The 20811-nt window shown below is 47.2% G+C and overlaps 1 protein-coding gene across 1 annotated transcript in view; it reads right to left on the bottom strand.

Moving 5' to 3' along the window:
• Positions 1–20811, bottom strand: part of Agpat4 (1-acylglycerol-3-phosphate O-acyltransferase 4) — a 103227-nt gene that overhangs the window by 19553 nt on the left and 62863 nt on the right. The window lies entirely within an intron of this gene.

Below are 20811 nucleotides of genomic sequence, written 5' to 3'. Positions count from 1 at the left end.
CCTAGGTGGCCAGGTTTCTGTGGCTGATAGACTCAGGAAAAGACTGTGTGGTGGAAACTCCAGATGTGGGGTTGAACGTGAATATCAACACAGCCCTCTGAAGTGAACTGTTAGAATAGGAGGTGTTGGCAGGCAGGTGTGTGCTATGAGAGTCCTCTATGAGATGCTACTGTTGTTTATAGTGTTTAGTGGAGTACATATTCTGTAGAGGGGTCCCACATCCCACCATATCCCACGTGCACACACACCAAGACAATTGGGTCTAACCTTGGTTGCCCTGGAGACCCTCTTTTCTTCCAGGATGGAGGCTGAATATGGAGCACTAGAAGGCCTCATAGTCAGTCTAGTTTCTAAGGAGTGGCACTGTGGGCTTTCTATAAGCTAAACCCCTGGTTCTGTTGTGTCTTTGTCTTTGGGGTGCAGCTACCTCAAGGAGTTTTTGGAAATTGCTGGTGGTCAAGACCATTCATGTTCCCTTCTAGGAAGGCCACCCGGAAGGATGACCCTGCTGACCTCCCTGCTATACCTATGATCATGGTCAAAGGCATGCCCCTGTGCCCTGAGGTTGAGTCACCGAGGTTAGGGACCTGCTGTCCTCAAGTCGACTAAGCAGAACGGGTAGAAAGAAGACTAAACAGACAAGCTGTCCTATGGAGAAACATCTACTGTCACCTCAGGTCACCCCCATGGACTGATTCTGCTGAAATGACCCCGTCATTAGCCCCCTGCCCAATATGTAAATCTGGCATTGCACACGACACCAATAACGACCAAGTCCCCTTGACGGCTGATAGTCTCACTGGGGCTTTGTCCAAAGCCTGACTCTACTACAACTGGAGGCATGGGAACATCTGACACATCCCCTTGGGCTTGTGGGTGAGATGGGGCCCTACATGTGGGTTAGGCTTGTGGCTCCTTCATAGCCAGTTAGTCCGTTCTGGAAACAGGAGTCAGGCATGGGACAATGTCAGGTAGGTCATTCACAGGTGAGAGGCCACCCTAAGTTACCTTCATATTCTCAGGGCTGGATCTTCCAAGACCCTCTGACTAGACACTCGGTGTGAGCCTCCTATTGTCCTTTCCAATAAATCTTATTTGAGGAGACTACGGACAACAGTATCCTGATGCTTCCGGCACTTAGAAACTGTCTTTGCTGGAAAATGTCATCTCATTGGGCAACTCAAAGCAAGAGAAAAGCCTGGCATCTGAGCCTTCATTCTGTGTCTGTCTGTCTGGTCTTAAACTGTTGGGACAGACCTGCTTAACTCTGGAGGTAGGCCTGCCCGTCACTGAAGGAGTATCTGTCCTTACAATGGCACCTTAGCTACCTCATCCCTTTCAAGGATGAAGGCAGAGATATGACTGACATTTCGCAGCCAACGTTCACCATATCCTACACAGCACCCTCCTCTCAAGGTGCCCGGAAGTCTCTAGCCAGTGTCCAACCCTGTAGCCACCTTAGATTCCAGGGACATGGAGTCTTACAGATGACTCCATGACGCCATGCAGGGGTCACTCCAGGGGAGTGAGACTGTTCCTCCTCCCAGGTTAATGTCCTTCCCAGTCCAACACAGGATCCTGTGGCCTGGATCACCCATCCCAGCCCTGCCTCGGGGCAGTCATTCACTATGCCATCAAACCCCTGTGGATGACATGACCCGCACAGCAGCCTGGCTGTTATCAAGAGCCTCTCGCACAGGCTTCAGAGGGAGCCCAAGCATCCGAACACACATCTGTCCCGGTTAGCTGCCTGTAACTGTGTGTCCATCCTAAGCAGCTCTCCCAGAACGCTGGGAAACAAGGCACAGACCTTGTTTTGCAGCTCCTACTTTTATCCAGAGGCCATGTTTCTCTTCCATTTAGAATAAACCAACAGAGAAAGGTCAGCGCTTGTGAAATCAGAGGATAAGGAAGGTGTGCCCGGGGGAAGGCAAGGGAGGCATTCTGGGTCTCTTTGCAATAGGCAGTAATTCTCAAAGCCGCTGTCTCATTTCTCATGTTTCAGTTTGCCCAACGCTGCCCACGTCAGTTTTCCCCAGGCTGTTCCCGGGAATGGTGCAGTGACAGCTGCCCCTACTCAGAGCAGCTGCACCTGGTGTCCAGCCCTGGCCCTGGTTCCCTGCTGCTAAAGTATTCTTCAAATTCCTGGATCAGTCCTTGGGCACTTGATACCAGGAAGAGGCGTGTTTACAGGAAATGACATCACTGGGGGAAAAAAAGAGTTCCAAACTACTGCCTTCGAGGAGTAATTGAAGGTTGAAACTTTTATACTCGGCCCACAAATTTGGTTTTGTTCCGTTTGCTCTTGTGCCGTTCAGCCTAAAGGAATTATGGGTAGGGGAAAGAGGAAGGAGGGAAGGGAGGCACATGCGACATCCTAGAAGAGCCGTTTTGTAAAGGATGATTCATTCTTGTAAATGATTCACAGAGAGAAGACACAATGGCTCACAACCCCATAACAAAGAGGCCAGCATACTGAGGCTGAACCCAGGTAGAGCCCCCAGAGTCCAGTGTGAGTTGTCGAGATCCAGGACATCTAAAAGCCATGAATGTATAGAGGAGGAGACAAGAGGAAGCAGTACCAGGAAGACCAACCAGGAAGGGCCACACCTTGACCTTGGGCAAACCTGTGCTCAGCTTATCTATCTAGCACATAAAGACGAAACTACATAACCCAAAGGCTTGTTAATCCGTTAAAGTCTTCAAGGCCTTGAGCATCTGCCTGCCACACCGAGGCTCTCTCTGTGGTACTATTACTGGTGATCACAATGAACGCAGAGTAAATAAGCCACAGGGAAGAACCTGGGCTCCGGTGTCCATTTCTAGGCAATTACGTTTAGGGTTAGCATTCTACAGGCCTGACTGGCTGATCAAAACTTCAGTGATTGTAGGAGAGTTGGAATGTTGCAGGTACAGAGCCCATTTATCTTGGCCTGTCTTTAACTCCTTAGATAACCTTTTACTACAGTCCTCTCAGTGTGTGACTATCAATTAAAATCCTTTGGGGAATATAAAATCACACCCCTGGCCTCCACCAACTCAAAGGCTAACCATGTTACAGCATCGGAAGCCTATGGTAGAGGCCTCTTCCCTTCACTGCCCTCCTGTTTCCATTGATGGGTTGGAAAGCATCTTGATCTACAGGGCTTTCTTTGTTTATTACTGAAGTTTCACAAAAACGGTTGGAGAGATGATGGCTCAGTGGTTAAGAACACCGTCTGAGGACCTGGATTTAGTTCCTAGCACCCACATGGCAGCTCACAACCATTTATAACTCCAGTTCTTGGGGATCTGATACCCTCCTCTGGACTCTGCAGGCACCAGACACTCACATAATGCACACTCATGCATATAGGCAAAACAGCACCCCACACACGCACGCACACACACACGCACACATACACACACACATGCACACACACACGCACGCACACGCACACGCACACAAATATATTCTATTTTAAATGTTTTTTAATAAAACCATTACCATATGGGAGCATGGTTAATGGAGTAACCTAAGTCTGTGTTCTCAGACTAGAGTCACTAATTTTTGGCTTCAGAATATTATAAATATATATATATATTTTCCCTCAGGCTTCCTCTCAAACACAACCTTCCTTTTAATCCTCGGGCATCTTGCCTCAGCTTCACCTGATGGTCCAGGCACTGAGTGGGAAATATGGCTACTCCAGATCCCGGGATGGGGCTGGGAATGTCAGACAACACTCTGTTGGGTGATACAGAAATGTAATCACGAGGGGAAAAAAATTACGTATTGCCAAATTAACTAAAAATATTAGAAAATATAATAACTGGGAGTCCCAGTGAACACAGCCGCTCAATGCCAGGAGAGCCCGGTATCCCCAGGGCCAAGAGTCAAATGAGGGGATCCTGGGAGAAGGGGTTCAGGCTTGGCTGAGAAGACGGAAGTGAGGAACGGAAAGGTGGAGGTATGGTACCTGGGGCACGGAAGATGGAAGAGAGCCCCACAACAGTCCTCTGGAGTCGTCTGTGGGCTTCAAAATGCAAGTTTGGGAGACGTATGGTTTTACAGAGTGCAGCGGGTCTCAACCGGTCCTGACACCTTTACTATGGTGACCCCTCCAACCATAAAATTGTTTTGTTGCTACTTCATAACCGTGATTTTGCTACTGTTAAGAATTGTAGGGGTTGGGGATTTGGCTCAGTGGTAGAGCGCTTGCCTAGGAAGCGCAAGGTCCTGGGTTCGGTCCCCAGCCCCGGAAAAAAGAAAGGGAAAAAAAAAAAAAAAAGAATTGTAATATAAATATCTGATATGCAGGGTATCTGATATTTGACCCCTGTGAAAGGGTTGTTCGTACCCCGCCCCCTAAGGGGTCATGACCTACAGGTTGAAAACCACTGACAGAGCCTGCAGGTGACATCCTGGATATCTTAGATGGGAGATCCCAGCCTGGTGCTTGCAGTACCAAGACATACAGAGGCACCTTGCTTGCCCTGTCCCCGTCTTGGGGCTCACCCAAGACAGCCTTTCTGGGTAACCACAGTGGAGCCTCGGTCAGAGCCTTCTTATTTACTCGGTTCCACAAACTGAATCTGTGTTTTGATTGCAGGGCTGGGCGGGGCTCAGAGCCAGTGTGGAATGTGTGAACAGGCTTTGGTGATGGTTTGACTCTGAGTACAGCAGCTACTGTTCAGTTCTTCTAGACTATGGGGAGCTGCCGTGGGGAGAAGGGAAGATACACGGACACACCTTCTGTCTCTAGTACTAGGTGACGGTGTCATAGTCCCGCCCCAGGATCTTTCCAGATGACCTTTTGTATTTTGGAGGCTTTTGAGGATGATAAGTTTAATGTCTAGCCAATAGCATCAGTTAAAAGTTTTAAAAGAGCCCTATACATATATAATTACATGTACTTACTGCGTCATGAACGGCACTCACTCGCCTATGTAATTGTGTGCTTATTAAAATTAGCTGACCCAAATGATTACAAGGCCCGTCTCTCCTGAGTCCGGCCTGTGTGTGTGTCTATAGATGTATGTAGTTCTCGCTGTGGGTGAGTCTTTGAGCAATGACCTCTGTACCTGGCAGAGCGAGGGTTTAGTTCTCAGAATGAGGCAAGGTCAGCAGGTCAAAGGCTCAAATGGTATGCATAAAAGTGAGGCAAGGCCGGGCGCTTCATGCTGTCAGGGGACACAGGGAAGAAAGGTGTGGGAGCATCCAGACCCTGATGCTCACCACGGTGCCCTGACATTCAGGCTTCTGAGAAGGTCCCTTCCCAGGAAGGGGTAGAGACTGCTGACCTCAGTACTTCTACATCTCTGACTTACCCACTGAGATAGATACCACCCACCCATCTATCTGATACCCAAGCCAGCTACTGGGTAACTAACTGACCAATGGGAAGCTAGACTTCATGTCAGTCAATATACTGAGGAAGGTATGTGATTTAAAAGTCAGTTACTCATGTCAGGAATTTTCCAATCAGTGCTTTCAGCCTATGGCTGATGCAGGTAGCTGGATATGAAAGAGGTGAGGCTGCAGACGCTGGAGCCCTGCTGTGCTAGACGGGAGGGCTGGGAGATTTAGTCCTTGGATTGCTGAATCCCACATCAGATGCACACTGCTCACCCAGAGCCCAAACGGTCTTGTCAGAGTGCTTGTCTCTACCAAGGACTTACATCTAACTTCTGGTCTGTAGGGACATCAGCAGAGGGAGGGAGGAAAGAACTTGAAGTGTAGTCTTGATCCTGACCACAAGTCCATGACAAGAAAAACAGTAAATGGTGGGGGAAAAAAATCCCTAAATTAAGAGACACTTCGAAGACACCAAAAACTGAATGTGGTGCATGGTCCCTACTTCCAGCCTGACTTGTGTGCGGCTCTTACAACCTGATGTGAACGCTCTATTTTTCAAAGGCAAACAATTGGAATAATCAATTGCTGGATATTAACGAAATAACAATTACTGGTGTGCTATGGAGTACAAAGTCACACGGAGAGGCCGGGGGATGTGACCTCACATCCAGATGTCTTTAATCTGTTTTTTTTTTTTTTTAACCTTATCTTTTGTGACGGTGTCTCTCACTGAACCTGGAGCGCGCAGTCTGGGGTTTACAAGCTGCCCAATGAGCACTTACAATCCTCCTGTTTCTGTCCCACAGCACCATGGTTATGGGTGTGCGATGCCATATCATGGGTGCTGGGATCCAAATTCAGTTCTCATCTTGTACAGGAGTAAACACCTTACTCATCTTCCTAGCCAGGGGTTATATTTTACAAGTTGTTTTTTTTTTTTAAATTAACTTTTATTTATATAAGTACACTGTAGCTATCTTCAGACACACCAGAAGAGGGCATCAGATCTCATTACAGATGGTTGTGAGCCACCATGTGGTTGCTGGGAATTGAACTCAGGGCGTCTGGAAGAGCAGCCAGTGCTCTTAACCACTGAGCCATCTCTCCAGCCCGCAAGGTTTTGTGTGTGTGTGTGTGTGTGTGTGTGTGTGTGTGTGTGTGTGTGTGTGTGTGTTTAAGTCTTTCAGACAAGGTCTCACTACATAGTCCCGGCTGGCCCGGTACTCAGTGTGTAAGTGAGGCTGTGAAGTTGGCCTAAGACCCACAGAGATCTCTTTGCCTCTGCCACCTGACGTCGGGATTAGAGGCCTGCACCACCAGTCTGGTGAGTGGTTCTTTTTCTTTAGAAAAGCCTAACTCATCATTTGGCTGGTTAGTTCATGGCAGTAGTGCCTGTGAATCACTTCACAAATGTCCATCAATTGACTAGCAATTCTGTAATGGCTGCTGGGATTACATATGCGTTAAATCCACTTCCTTGAGAGTAGCAGGAAGGAGAATCAAGAACAAACACTGTGAAATGAGGAACAGGACCCCTCGAAGACCTCCACCCTCCTCACTACAGAAGAAGGCGAAGATGTAATTTACATTCTAATGCTCTTACATTTGAAGCCTTTAAATGGCCTAGGCTCTCTAAGAAGCAAGTCTAGGCTTCTGTGTCCTGCTGTCTGATGTACGCATAGCATTCATCTCCAGGGCTGCGGCTGGGCACAAATGCCAGCACGGGGAGTGGGACAAGGCACAGGTGCCTGCTGCTGCCTGCCAGAGGCCCCATCGCTTTCTGGCTTTACTTAGGATCATTCTCTGTCAGGCTCCTGAGCTGTCTTGCAGAGAAAAGGCAGCCGACCTTCCAACTTTCAGTCTGGTTCTCAGAATCAAAGCCGCTGACACCCAAGTTAACTAAAAATTTGTCAACAGGTGCCTGCCACAGAGGCAAGAGCCACAGTGGTGACTCCATCACCGGCCTCATCCCCACGCCTGCGGCATCTCCAAGGATTCATAAAGGGGGAGGGGGAAAGAATATGGAGCTTCCCACCCACTCCTTCCCCAAGAACATTCCAGGGGACCCTCATGGGGCTCCGTGGATGAGGTTGCTTTCCAATTTCCCCTTTAACGGACAATCCGAGGTAGGCCGAAGCCACATGGCTTCATTCAGCTCCCACTCAGAGATCTGCAAGGACCCAGGTTCAAACCACTCTGCAGAGAACTCGGTCTAACCCTCTCCTCTTCACCTGCCCCAGGGCCCATGGACCTTAAATCAGGGCTCAAATACCCTCTGGCAGCTACTGCAGGCTACAGTCCTGAAGAGCCCGCCACATCCCAGACGTCCTTGCCTGTGCTGTCTCGTTAGCGACCGGAGGTGCATGTGCCTTGATGCTCTCGGAGCTGCTGGAATTCTGGGTACTTGAGTTAAATGGGGTTTGAGTTCTCTGGGCAGGATGCCAAGACCTCTACAATCCCTTGGGAAGGCTGGAAAAGTTTTCTGACATCACAGTCAAGTTCTGAGGTATCCATCCTATTCCAGCTCTCCACACGCACCAGGGTAATGACATGATGAACCCTGTCGAGCATCAGGCCACCGGGGCACATGTTCTGCCACCGGGTATGTCCAGCCTGCAGGCCACGGGGCACATGCAGACAAGGGCAGTTACGGATGAGCCCAGGACAAAATCAACTTATTTAAAACATTGAGGGTTTTTTTTTTCTCCCACTTTTTTGGCTTGCATGACTTTTGAGTGTGAGCTCTGTAAATGACAAGATTACATCATATCATAATATTGGACATCCTATCAAGAAGGCCATTGTCCTGTTTCCTCTAGAGAAGTGGCATGTTTCTGAAGCCATGGTTTGCACCAGACAGACGCATACTCCCAACACTGTTTATACCCCACAGTCTGAATGGAGCCTGTTCACCAAGGACTGCCGTGTTGGAGATTTAGTCCTCTATGTGGTGATACTGAGGCAGTTATACCTTTAAGATGCGATCTTATGGGAGGTGACAAGGCTGGCCCCTTTCACTCATGCCATAGCTTCCTATGTGGCCACAGGATCTTTCTCTGTCAATCATAACATACTCTTAAAATGCCATCATCAAGGGGTCCCCACCAGCATCAAACTGATACCAATACTGTGACCTTGAAGGGCAACTATGACCTTGAAGTGTGCTCAATAAACCTTTTCTTCTTTACGAGTTTCTAACTTCGGGTATTAAATTATAGCAGTAGAATAAATGGGCTAATAGGAGGAATAAGATGTTCTTATCAAAGTTGAAAAAGGAATAGCATGGGATGGACACATGCACACACTACATGCATACACATACATACACACACTCCACATACACAAACACACACATACATACAAACACACACCACACACACATGCACACACTCACACCTCACATATACCACACACAGACACACACAAACGCATACAACACACACATACACAAACCTACACATACCACACATAGGCACACACACCACACATACACATACGCCACGCATAGACACACACAGACATACACACACCAAACATACACACCATACATATATAAACATACCACACATATACACACAGACACACATCACACACAGACACATACACACACCCCATATACACAAACATACACCACACACAGACACACACAAACACACACATTACACATATATACACATACCACATAAACACACACACACACACACACATACACACACACACACACAAATGGTTCCCTGATAAGGTTCAGACACCAACTTAATGAAGTAGGTGGACTCATTTGTAGATCGCATGGATGGACAGGCACACAGGTTACTGGAATGCCCAGCCCTGCGCACTATTAGGGAGGGAGGTCTAAGCAAGGTCCATTGGCAGAGACCTGCCTCCGCCTCTCTTTAGCCTGGGCTCCGGAGTGACAAGTGAAGCTAGGCATTTCCTACACCCTTAGCCAAGACTCCAAGCTTGCCCCCCTCAGCCTCCATAATGTGGCTGGAGTTTAACTGAGGTTTAGCCACCAGGACAAATGCATGCTGGTCAGCCTAAGTGAGGACTCCATGCATCTCAGTATTTCTGCTGAGAGATGACACTGTTCTCCCAGCTTTAGACCTCAGCTCTTTCATAAGATTGCTCAGTAGGAGTTAATCAAAGGAGGGTTAAATGGCAGTCAAAGGCTAAGCCAGCACAAGGAGCCCTGTTGATGGTCTTTGCCTAACCTTCATGAAGCCCTGGACTTAGTCCCCAGAACTCCATAAAACCAGGTAGGGGGAGGCAGGAGGATTAGAAACTCACAGTCATCCTTGAGGCCCTATGTCCAAAAACATGAAATGAATCTTAGTCTTAAAAACCTAGGAAACTTCATCCCGTTCTTTCTTGCGTCGTCCTACAAGCAACCACGGGACGCATTTCTGCTCCAGCTAACTTTTGGCAAACCCTTGAGTCTCCTGCTCATCTATCCATGACTCTAGCAGTCTGTGTGCGGCTAATCATCCCAGCCGTACGCATCCTTCCTCACTGTCTCTCCGTAACTATAGTCTCTCTGTCTCCAGTGTCCCAGTGTCCCCATCCTGCAGCTGCTTGGATCCTGTCACGAGTCTCCTCTGGCCGGGTACATTACGAACTCCTTAGCCACTGTGTGTCCTCAGCAAAGCCCATTCCTGGGAGCACACAGAATTCTTTGGCCTTGAAAACCAACAACCTGGCCATGGCTAAATCACTAAGAAAGGAAGTTACCAAGGCCCAGCGTCAAGAGTCAACTAAGGAGCCGCACATGGTGCACACTTACAATCCCAGAATCTGGGAGACGGAGACAGGAAAGAGTTCAAGGCTATCACTGGCTATGTAGTAAGTCCGAGGTAAGCCTAAACTGTAAGACCAGGCATGATAGTATACACTTGTAACCCCAGCGTTCAGGCAGGTGGATAGCCAGTTTGAAAGCAGCCTAGGGTAAAGACCAAGATTTTCTATCAGACAAAACAAATCAACAGCACCAAAACTAAAAATGATTCAGTCCTAAAGCCTTTAAAAATTATTCTAAAAAACATCAGAAATGACCAGTTTTGCTGAGTAGACAGATCACATTTGTAATCCCAGTACTTCGAAGGCTGAGGCAGAAGGGTTGCCACGAGTTTGTGCTCAGCCTGGGCTACAGGGTGAGACTCTGTCTCAAAGAAACAACAGAAATAAGTTACTAATCTTTCGATTAAAAAAATTATGTGTATACGTGTGTTGTCTGTCTGTATGTATAGATACCATGTGTGTGCCTGATGCCTGTGGAAGCCAGAAGAGGGCGCCAAATCCCCTGGAATGAGAGTTACAGAGGCTTGTGAGCCACCACGTGTGTGCTGGGAATCAAACCCAGGTCCTCGGGCGGAGGAGAGGGAGGACCAAAACAGTAAGGGCTCTTAGTCTCTGAGCCATCTCTCTCACTCCACTAAGTATCATTTAAGGAACATTTGAACTAAATTTTAAATCTACATGAGAAGTAACTGCTTTAAATTTTCATTAGTTTTCTACGTTCTTCACACTGGAATAGAACAAGGTTTCTTCTCAAAATACAAACTCATTACTCCCTGAGAAACAGCTGTGTCTCCAGCTTTATCTGAATTTTGAAAGGGATAAAAAAGATGGTAAAATGTATGCACCTTCCAAACTCATTAAGAGAAAAACGTGAAGAGAGTGTGTCCTCTTTATATAGCTCTGAAATTACTTATAAACAGTTTTTTTTAAAAGCATTTCTTCATGAGAGAGATCTTTCCTTAGGCTGGGGCATTGGGATATCTGTTTCTTTTGGAACAGATGACCTTACATAGAGCGACCTGATTATGGAGGAAGGACCAGTGAAATGGCCAAGCAGGTGTTTTGTCACCAAGCCTGACGCGAAGAACTGACTTCCATAAACTGTCCTTTGACCTTCACACACGCAGAACACAAATACATCCAAACACATATGCAAAGAGACACGACTAAATAAAATACACATGCAAATAAATGATAAAAATTATAGCTATGGAGAAAAAGGTATAAATTATTTGTTCTCCTGCCAGACTGGGACCAGTGACGTCTCTGTATACTTCTGAAGTCCTCCCTTCACACAGCTCTGGGACCTCCCACACATAGTTCTGAGGTCCTCTGCCCATACACTCTGAGGTCCTCCCCTCATATAGCTTTGGGGTCCTCCCTTCATGTAGTTCTGAGGTCCTTCCCACATGCCCCACATCTCTGGGTTCCTCCACACAGCTCTGGGGCCCTCTTCTAATACCAGTTGTTACCAGTGAAACCTTCTACTCCGGTAAAAGTAACCTACTGAGGTGTATGGGTAAAATACAAGGTATACAGCTGAAATTTAATTTCCAATAAACTGCACATTATCTGCTCACATAAACGTGGCCGTATAGCATCAAATGGAAGACATATTTGTAATAAATTATGAGCCATGCACCACTGGAGGCAAATACAAAAACACTTTTCATTGTTTGCCTGAAATTCAAATGCGGCTGGTGCCCTGAATTTCTATTTGTTAAGTCTGGCAATCTGAGCCCTTATCAGCCCAGCAGTAGCCATGGCAACAAGCCCTGATGCAACTCAGGGATACAGCTTGGGAGGATGGGGAAAGTAACCTCTCAGGAGCAAACAGCTTCCAAGAGGGCATCAGGGCTTTCATAGGCCACTGGTGCCTGGCCAGATGGTAGCAACATCTCAGATCACATAGGAGGCTTTTCCACAGTTCTGGGAAGTACCCTGACTGTCCTGAACTGCTACATCACCTGCCCACTGAGGGCCCAGGCCTCTTCCTCTGCTGGCCTCAGGGGAAGGCAGAATACATGTTTCTCAGAATGTAAGTCTCAGAAGTAAATTTGTACTTAAGTTACACCCCAGGTTTTCAGGGGCCCCTGTGTTTAGTCTGAGCGTGCCAGTGACCTCATGAGTACCTGTCTAAAACCCTCACTGCCTGGCAGCCCTGGGAAAACCAGGAGTTATGATGTCATCGCATCTGGCCTTCGGTGAGGAGAATAATTGAAGTGTTGAATATAAGGCTGTGGGAGCTCACACATACAGGGTCAGTACAGCAATGACACTGGAGCAGGATCATACAGCTCAGGGTGACAACCAGGAGGACCCAGGCAAAGGCACTGATGGGATGAAGACACAGGAAGGAACGAGGAGTCAGGGGAGCAGAGCAAGGCTTCTAACTCACACAGTGTAGACAGTAGAGAAAGCTTAGAACGCGTCACACAGAAACTCATTTCTTCAGCCGCACAGAAACGTATCAGGGTTCACGTTCCTCTACTAGATGTATAAGTGGCTTGTCACAGGCCACAGAAAGCAGAGCCTGCTACAGTCTGTGCCCTTCTCAGAGGGTCACAGCGAGGGCGGTACAGCCTCCCTCCGCACTCTGCCTGATTCTGTGCCTTCACCAAGCGGCTTTCCTTGCTTCGACTTTCTCCCACCCATTGCCCGGGCTCTAAATCATCTCAGGAACAGGTCTAAGAACACTTATACCTCCTTGCCTCATGGAGACCCTCCATATTCCCTAAGGACCTTCCCACAGTGCCTAATCTCTAACTTCTCTTGCCTCTCCACATTGCTACAGTTAAGACAATTTAATCATGATATAAACACTGCTTCAGAAGCCGCTCTGAATGCCACCTTAGGCCCACCAGGTCAACACCCCCCACCCCAGCCCCTTTAATTGGGATCAAGAAAAAGGATCCAACATCTTAGATGCTCCCTGAAGCTCTGGAGGTAGGAGAAACTGAATCAGACCAGAGGCAAGACACACATTCTTTCTTCCCTTTACCTGTCACAGCCCTGGAGACATCGATTGAATAATTAGGTTTAAAACACAATCAAGATTAAGTTACGACTGTGTGACTTTTGCAGACAGCCTCTTAAACTGTCAATGACAAAGATTTTGTCAGCTGTGGGAAGAGTGAGGAGGAAGACCGCCCCCACCCCCCCACCCTCCCCACCACATCTGTTACTATGTAACTGTAGGAGAGCGCTTCCGCTCCCACTCCCTAGGCTGCAGAATGAAGCCACAAGTTGGGTCTCCGTTGCCTGGATGGACTCTAGTCAAGGGAACACTTTTACAGATGATCATGTTCTTTATTTTCTTTCTTTCCCTTCCTTCCTTCCTTCCTTCCTTCCTTCCTTCCTTCCTTCCTTCCTTCCTTCCTTCCTCCCTCCCTCCCTCCCACCCTCCCTCCTTCCCTCCCTCTCCTCCTTCCGTGACAGGCTCTGAACTCCCTACATAGCTGAGGATTACCTTCAACTTCTGGTGCTAGTGTATTTAAGTGTATGTTATACGTATAAATACGTGCTATAAACATGTATAAGTATGAACCACTAAGTCTAGATTACATGGTACTGGAGATTGAACCCAGGGCCTTGTCCATGCTATGCAGGCACTTTACCAACTGAGCCGCACTCCAGAAACTGTTATTTTTTCAGTGGTTCCTTTAACAACTGATTCACCTCTCTCTCCTGATTAGGGTCAGGGCGACCGCGCTGGGAGGTACACTGATAGGCTTAGACGTATCAGGTCCAAGTTGCACATCCTCATCCCCCCTTACACATCAAAGGCGGGTGCCTCATCTGTCACTCTTTGATAAGAGGTCTGCCGTCTTCCTGTGTAACTCTGCTGTTCTGTGACTTCAGGACACTGTGCCTCAGTGTGACCGCCGTCTCTCCACAGGTGTCACTGAGTTTCTTGAACATTGGATTCACTCACTTATCAGTTCTATCCAGTCCTTAGTCCTCCTTGCCTCTTTTTGTCCAGCTATTAGACAACTCCGCCTTTCCTCCATTGGCTTTCTGATGTTTTCTCATCGCTGTGTTTCTATCAGATTCTTCACATCTTTGATTCAGCTTTAGTCCGCTAAGGCTGGTTTCACGTGTGTGTGTGTGTGTGTGTGTGTGTTGTGTGTGTGTGTGTGCATACGCATGCACGCGCGTGCACAATGACAGTAAACCTACGCATGGAGCTTTCTTGATTTGTTTTTTGTTTTATTTCTACATTTGGCGCTCATTAAAACAAAATAAAACAGAATTAAAAAAAAAAAAAAGCAAAACCTTCCTGATTGACACAGAAGGTATTAGTGCTTAAACAAGCATGATGACCTTTGGATCCTCCAAACTATGGTTTTTTTGTTTTTGTTTTTATTTTTGTTTTTGTTTTTGTTTTTAAAGTCAACCACAGTGGTGTGCATCTGAAACCCCAGCACTTCCATAAAGATAGGAGACAGAAACAAGGGAATTATCTAGAAGCTCACAGGTCACCCAGCCTGTACACAAACCATAGCAGGAAGATGGGCGACCTCGCTTCAACAGGCAGAAGGAGAGAACTGATTCCCAGACGTTTCAGAGCACTGAAAAAATAACAGTGTGTGCACACATGCATGTGAGCACACAAACACACACACACACACACACACACACATATACACACACACCTATTTTATATGTGGTTCTAGCTACTCAGGGTCTTGCTTTGCATCCCACTTGACGTCTGGCAGGCTCTAGTTCCCGTATCTGGTGGATGGCACTGGAGAGCCAGATGCCCACACTGCCACAGAGCGGATCCTCAAACACGTTTACAGTGCAGTGCGCCACGTCTCCAATTCTAAGTGCCCTGGATTTTACCTGAGTGTGCTTATTGCCTTGACAGCTCTGATTCTTGGGAAAAGAATTTGAAATATACATTCCCCAAGAGTTATAGATGAAGGGCAAAGTACTCTAAGGTGTTGCACATAGGAAATGTGATTCCGGCCTACCTTAAGGTGTAAAAGGACTTGCTGGCACTGTCCACAGCTGTCCCAGATGGCTGCCGCAGCCAAGTGGGCTGTCAGACACTTAAAGTGTGGGCAGTCCAAACAGATAAGATACAAATATAGGGTCTGCAGGGAAGGGTCAGCACTGGCTGCTCTTCCAGGTGACCCGTGTTTGGTTCTCAGCACCACCTGATGGCTTATTACCTTCTATAACTCCAGTTCAAGGAGATCTGAGTCTTGTTCTAACGTCCACGGGCACCAGACACATGTGTGGCACAAATACATACACATGGGCAAAATGTTCACACATAAACACAATAAATAAGTCTAATAAAAAGATACTGATATAAAGTTCACAGAGACCCTCCGTGAGCTGCTGCTGGTCCCCTTTGTCAATCTGGTTGCCAGGTGTACCTGACGTTTCCCCACTTCCTTGTGTGTGTGTGTGTGTGTGTGTGTGTGTGTGTGTGTACACATGCATGATAGCCTTGCATGTTCACATACACTCTTCCTCCACAAAACAGTTACTTGAGGGAAGAGACTTGCTTTACACACTTCTATCACAGGACTTAGACATTTATGGCATGAACGGATGCCACACCTCCTTACATCAATACATGTGACCCTTTAAGACCCCAGCCTCTTCTTTGCCATTGCTTCTAGTGTCAGGACCTTTCTCCAGTAAACCCCAGCATCCTGGACTCTTTCCCAGACTGACTGGCCTCCCATCGAAGATGAAATGGACATTCTGAACTTGGTGTTGTGATCCAACTGCCCCAGGATCTTCCCCCCTTGACCTACAAGGGCTGCCCTGATAGTGCCTGTGGCTATCTTCCTAGCCTGGGGTCTGGTCACCAGGGTGCTTGGCTTTTACACAAAACTCTGACCTCTCAGGCTCTATCAGCAGCAAAGGGACTATTCTTTTTACTTTCATATGATATATGATAGATTATATCATGTTAATATGATAATATCATTATATTTTATAATATATTTCTATATTAAATCATGTGTGTTATTTATATCCTATTATAATTTATAACATAATTAATGGCATTATTATTACTAATATGCTGTAACTTAGTTTAACCCTATCAGAAGCTTTTAGGGTAAGGCAGTGGCTTCCACCTTCAGGACCAGTGTAGCCCTCCCCTGCAGAACAGATGCAGGCGTTCTGAGAGAGCCAGCACGCAGGGCAACCGGACAGGAATGCACGCTAGGCTCCAAACACCTAAGCAAACATCCACTGGGGTTGAGCTATGTGCTGAATTTAGGTCATTCAAACCATCTGGAAACACAGCGAACCTGTGACTGGAAGAAGTGACATTCTGCACAGCAGAAGGGCCTCTGTAAGAGCTGAAAGGATTTCCTGAAGTAGACTTGACGGGACCCTTGACTAGGTGTTTGTGATGTGAAACCAGACACAAAGCGCATCGAGTGCCCTGTGAGAGGAGAGCAACCTGAGGGTGTGGACTGTACATGCTGAGAGGTGGGGGGAGGGGGACAGAGGGGGGAGTGTGTTGGCTGCCTCAGTTGCCCTGAGGAGGAGAAAATCCCAGCATGGACCCATGTAGGAAAGCTTCCTCTCTCAAATCCCAAACCACACATGCCTAGAAACCTCAGAATAAAAAAAAAAAAAAAAAAAAAAAAAAGGAAAGTGCGTCTTTTTCCCCCCTTTCCAGGCCCTGCTCCCAGAATGATGCCTATTTATTATTAAATGCCTAGGCCATAGCTTTCGCTCAGTCCCTGACTAGCTCATAACTAACCCCATTCAATCTATTCTGTGTCTTCCACATGTTTAGTTACGTTTCCTTCAGCATCTCCCCCAGTGTCTCCCCCAGAGTCTTTCCCAGCTCATCTCTTTCACATGCTATTTCCCAGAATCCTCTCTTCCTGCCAGCGTCCCACCTCCCATTCCCTGCCTCAGCCCATTGGCCATCGGCTTTATTGACAGGTGATGCTTATAAGAGACTCTCTCTCCGCCAGACAGGAAGGAGGACCCACAAGCACTAAGCGCTGCCTGGACTGTCTGGCCTTTGGATGGCGGGTCTAACCTTCAGCCTCGAGGAGTCAAGCAACAGTCTGCCACCAGGGCTTCTCTCTTCCCTGAGTATCATGATGCTGCTGGCACTCACCTCGCTCTTTGGCACGATCACCTGGCAGCTTCTCCTCATAAAGCTGTACGGCTGACAGCTGCTAGCATTTGGCATTCAAGAACCTTCGAAGGGTTAGAATTTGAGAACTAACGAGACTTAATAGGCCTTGATACCACAGTCGCAAAACTGAAAGGTGGCTCTGACGCCTTCCTTGAATAGTTTGCAAAGCCTGTTTTTAAAAGAGTTGGGGAGGCGGGGTTGGAGGTGGGGACGACCCAGGAAGACAAGCAATGCTGAGTGTTACTTATGTCCCTGCTTGAAGGGCAATACTGGGGATAATAATGCAAAGTTGGGTGTGGTGCCAACTTCCTGTATCCCCAACACAAATTGTGGAGGCAGGAGAATTGTGAGTTTGAAGCTAGCCTGGGCTACGTGGTAAGTTCCAGGACAACCAGTCCATCAGTTAAAATTTCTAATAAAGATGAGCGAGATTGTTTGAGAGCTAGAGGAGTCACAGAAATGAGAGAAGAGACCAAGAAGGGAGCAGTGGGGATCGGCACAGAGAAGTGAGGTCATAGACGAAATGGGGATTCGGGTGGGCAGTTAAGCCAAAGGGTTGGAGGGAGGAGTGGGGTAAGCAACCTAGGGTTCCAATGAGATCAGAAGCAACATGGGGTGAAAGCTAGAATTTTTTTTTCCTTTTTTTTTTTTTTGGAGCTGGGGACTGAACCCAGGGCCTTGTGCTTGCTAGGCAAGCGCTCTACCACTGAGCTAAATCCCCAACCCCGAAAGCTAGAATTAATTAAAGGTCATGTTCGGTTCACCGTGTGAGCCCCCGGAAGCACAAGAAGCCAGCCTGGAGAATTCACAGCTTCCCCAAGTCTCAGGGAGTAAACACTCGCACCTGTTCATAGGGAGTTGTCGCTCTAGGAGTCTCATGAGGTGCCTGGACTGCCCTGGACAGTATCTCCATGTTCTTAGAACCCAGAGTCTGAGGAAGAGACGGGAGGATAGGGGGCAGTGATCATGGGGAAAGGAGATAACCAAGGGAAGTGGGCTATAAGCATCACATCCCTAAGGAGTCGTCCAGAGCAGCCGTTCTCAACCTGTGGGTCACAACCCCTTCAGGAGTAGCATTTCTGATATTTACATTACAATTCAGAAGAGCAGGAAAAATTACAGTTATGAAGTAACAAATAATTTTATGGTTGGGGGTCACCACAACATGAGGAGCTCTATTAAAGGGTCGCAGCGCTAGGAAGGTTGAGAACCACTAGCCTAGAATACGTGTCTTTATAGGAGACAGAGGAGGCTGCTCCCCTCAACACAGCCAGGAAGCAGAGGAATCAGAAGGACAAGGGTGGGAGAGAAAATATTTCCCCCATTGACCGGCTTTCTCGAGGCACCATCTCTCAATAAAGCCAGAGTGCAAATCTACCAAGGGGTAACTTCTTGATTAAGTAAGACACCCCTCGCCAGGCAAACAACCTCCAGTACTGGAGCCTGCAGGGGACATTTCTCAATCAAAACATAGCATGGTTGTCTTGATTGGTATTTTAAAATATTTTTCTTATCTCTTCTATTTAAAAATAAAGGAACTGGAATAGGCTTTTCTATCAGAGTTTTGTGTTTCTTGTTCTCAGTTTGAAAGGTGAAATAGAAAAACCACGTGTATATCGTTTCCTAAATATAAGCTGCGTATGTAGCTTCTTGTTGTAATCTGCAAGTGGCTTCTGTCTGGGTAATAGCTCTCAGCCAAGAGCTGTCCTGTCTTTTGCCTCATGATATCCCCTCCCTGGGGACACTGTGGCAATGTCTGGAGATATTTTAGGCTGTCACACTTGGGGGAGGTGTTGCTCACACCAGCAGGTGGGGTTAGGGATACAGCTAAGCATCTTACGATGCTCTACCAAGGTTACCCAGCATCAAGTATCAGTCCTGCTACCACAGTAAACCTGTTTTATGGCTGCTGACCATCACAAGGATGCGACACAGGAGGGGTTGGGGATTTAGCTCAGTGGTAGAGCGCTTGCCTAGGAAGCGCAAGGCCCTGGGTTGGTTCCCAGCTCCGGAAAAAAAAGAAAAAAAAAAAAAAAAAAAAGGATCACACAGGGCAACCTTCCTCCTATTAGGGTTCAGTTAGCTGCACAATTACTCTTTACTTGTACACTGGCCCCACGATCTTCTATTTGTGATACCTCCATCGAGTTACTTAACCTCATGCTGCCTCAGTTTCCCCATCTGTCCTGGGAGAGTGCCTAAGATGCCTTCTGTTTTGTGGCCTCTTCCCCTCCCCCAGACCCCCTTTTCTTTAGCCAAATGTGTAGATATTCAGCCGGGAACTGACCCTGGTTGTTCTTTTTCAAATGGATACCAGAGCATCGCTCGAAGGGAAAAACAACTTAGTTCTATTATCCGGAATTCCATATCTGAATTCTCTCTGGAAAACGCATGATGTAGCATACATCAGAATTGCTGCGAATACAGTCTCCTCCTCTGACACCCTAAAAGCAATCCCTGCCTCGGTGTTCATGTGGCAAGATGATCTCCATGAATTCCAGGCATTTGCCACCAGCCTGTTAGAAAACCTCTGCATGAAACAGAGATTTCAACCTAAGAACCCAGGGCTTTCAAAGGATTCCAGTTTGCTAATTAGAGAGAAATGACCGCCTCTCGTCTTTCCTATGTAAATGACACAATGCAACATTGTATCTAACTTCCAGGGACCTGGAAGAGCTGTTGCACAACACAGCAAGCATACACAGGCAAGCACCTGCCCTTACCTCACCAGCATCTCTCTAAGCCACACCCTCCTTTCCTGGGTATGAACAAAGCTCTTTCTCTGGCCAAAGCAGGGGCCAATGTGGCCAACAGTTAGGGTAAAAACCACAAGTGGGCACCTCGCCATGGCTGGTACAACAGCAGAGCCGTCTACTTGGCCGGACTATAGTACCCAGTGATTTAATCAAAATCATGTGGGTACTGCTACGAAGGGGTCTATTTGTGGCAATATACTCACATGCACACTAATAAACACACATTGATCCTTTTAAAAGCCTGGCTGAGAGGGGCAGCCCACACTGGTTGCAGCAGGCCAAGAGGTAGGGAATAAGGACCACATCCCAGCTAGAGAAATTGTCCGAGTCACATCCCTACCCCCTCACTTTCCCTACCCCATCCCACCAGAGCGCTAACTCTTTATGTAAACTTTATATATAAATTTTATATTATATATTTATAATATATAATTTTACATATAGACTCCTTATATAGACTTTATATTCTTTGGACTCCTGGAACAATGTTAGCTTATGCTTTAAAAGTCTCCCTTCAACACGACCAGAGCCATAGGAGGACGGAGAAAGGGGGACAGAAAAAGATGCTGAAGTGGATTTCTAGAAAAGCAACCTTGGCATGGGGATGAGGGGATCTAATAAAGATGGACTGAGAGAAGCAAGGGCAGGAGGGAGTGGGAAAACGTAAGAAAGTCCACTCCAGTTCTTCAGTAAGGACCCTAGCAGGCAAGCAGAGCCATGTGCTTCTCTGATGGGAAGCCTAGGAGACGAGCAGACAGTGATGATGCTGACGTATTTATCACTTGCACTGAATG

This window comes from Rattus rattus, chromosome 2, assembly GCF_011064425.1.
Source record: "Rattus rattus isolate New Zealand chromosome 2, Rrattus_CSIRO_v1, whole genome shotgun sequence".
Lineage (NCBI taxonomy): Eukaryota > Metazoa > Chordata > Mammalia > Rodentia > Muridae > Rattus > Rattus rattus.
The sequence above is the reverse complement of the archived record's forward strand: the minus strand, read 5'-3'. Positions and strand labels throughout refer to the sequence as shown.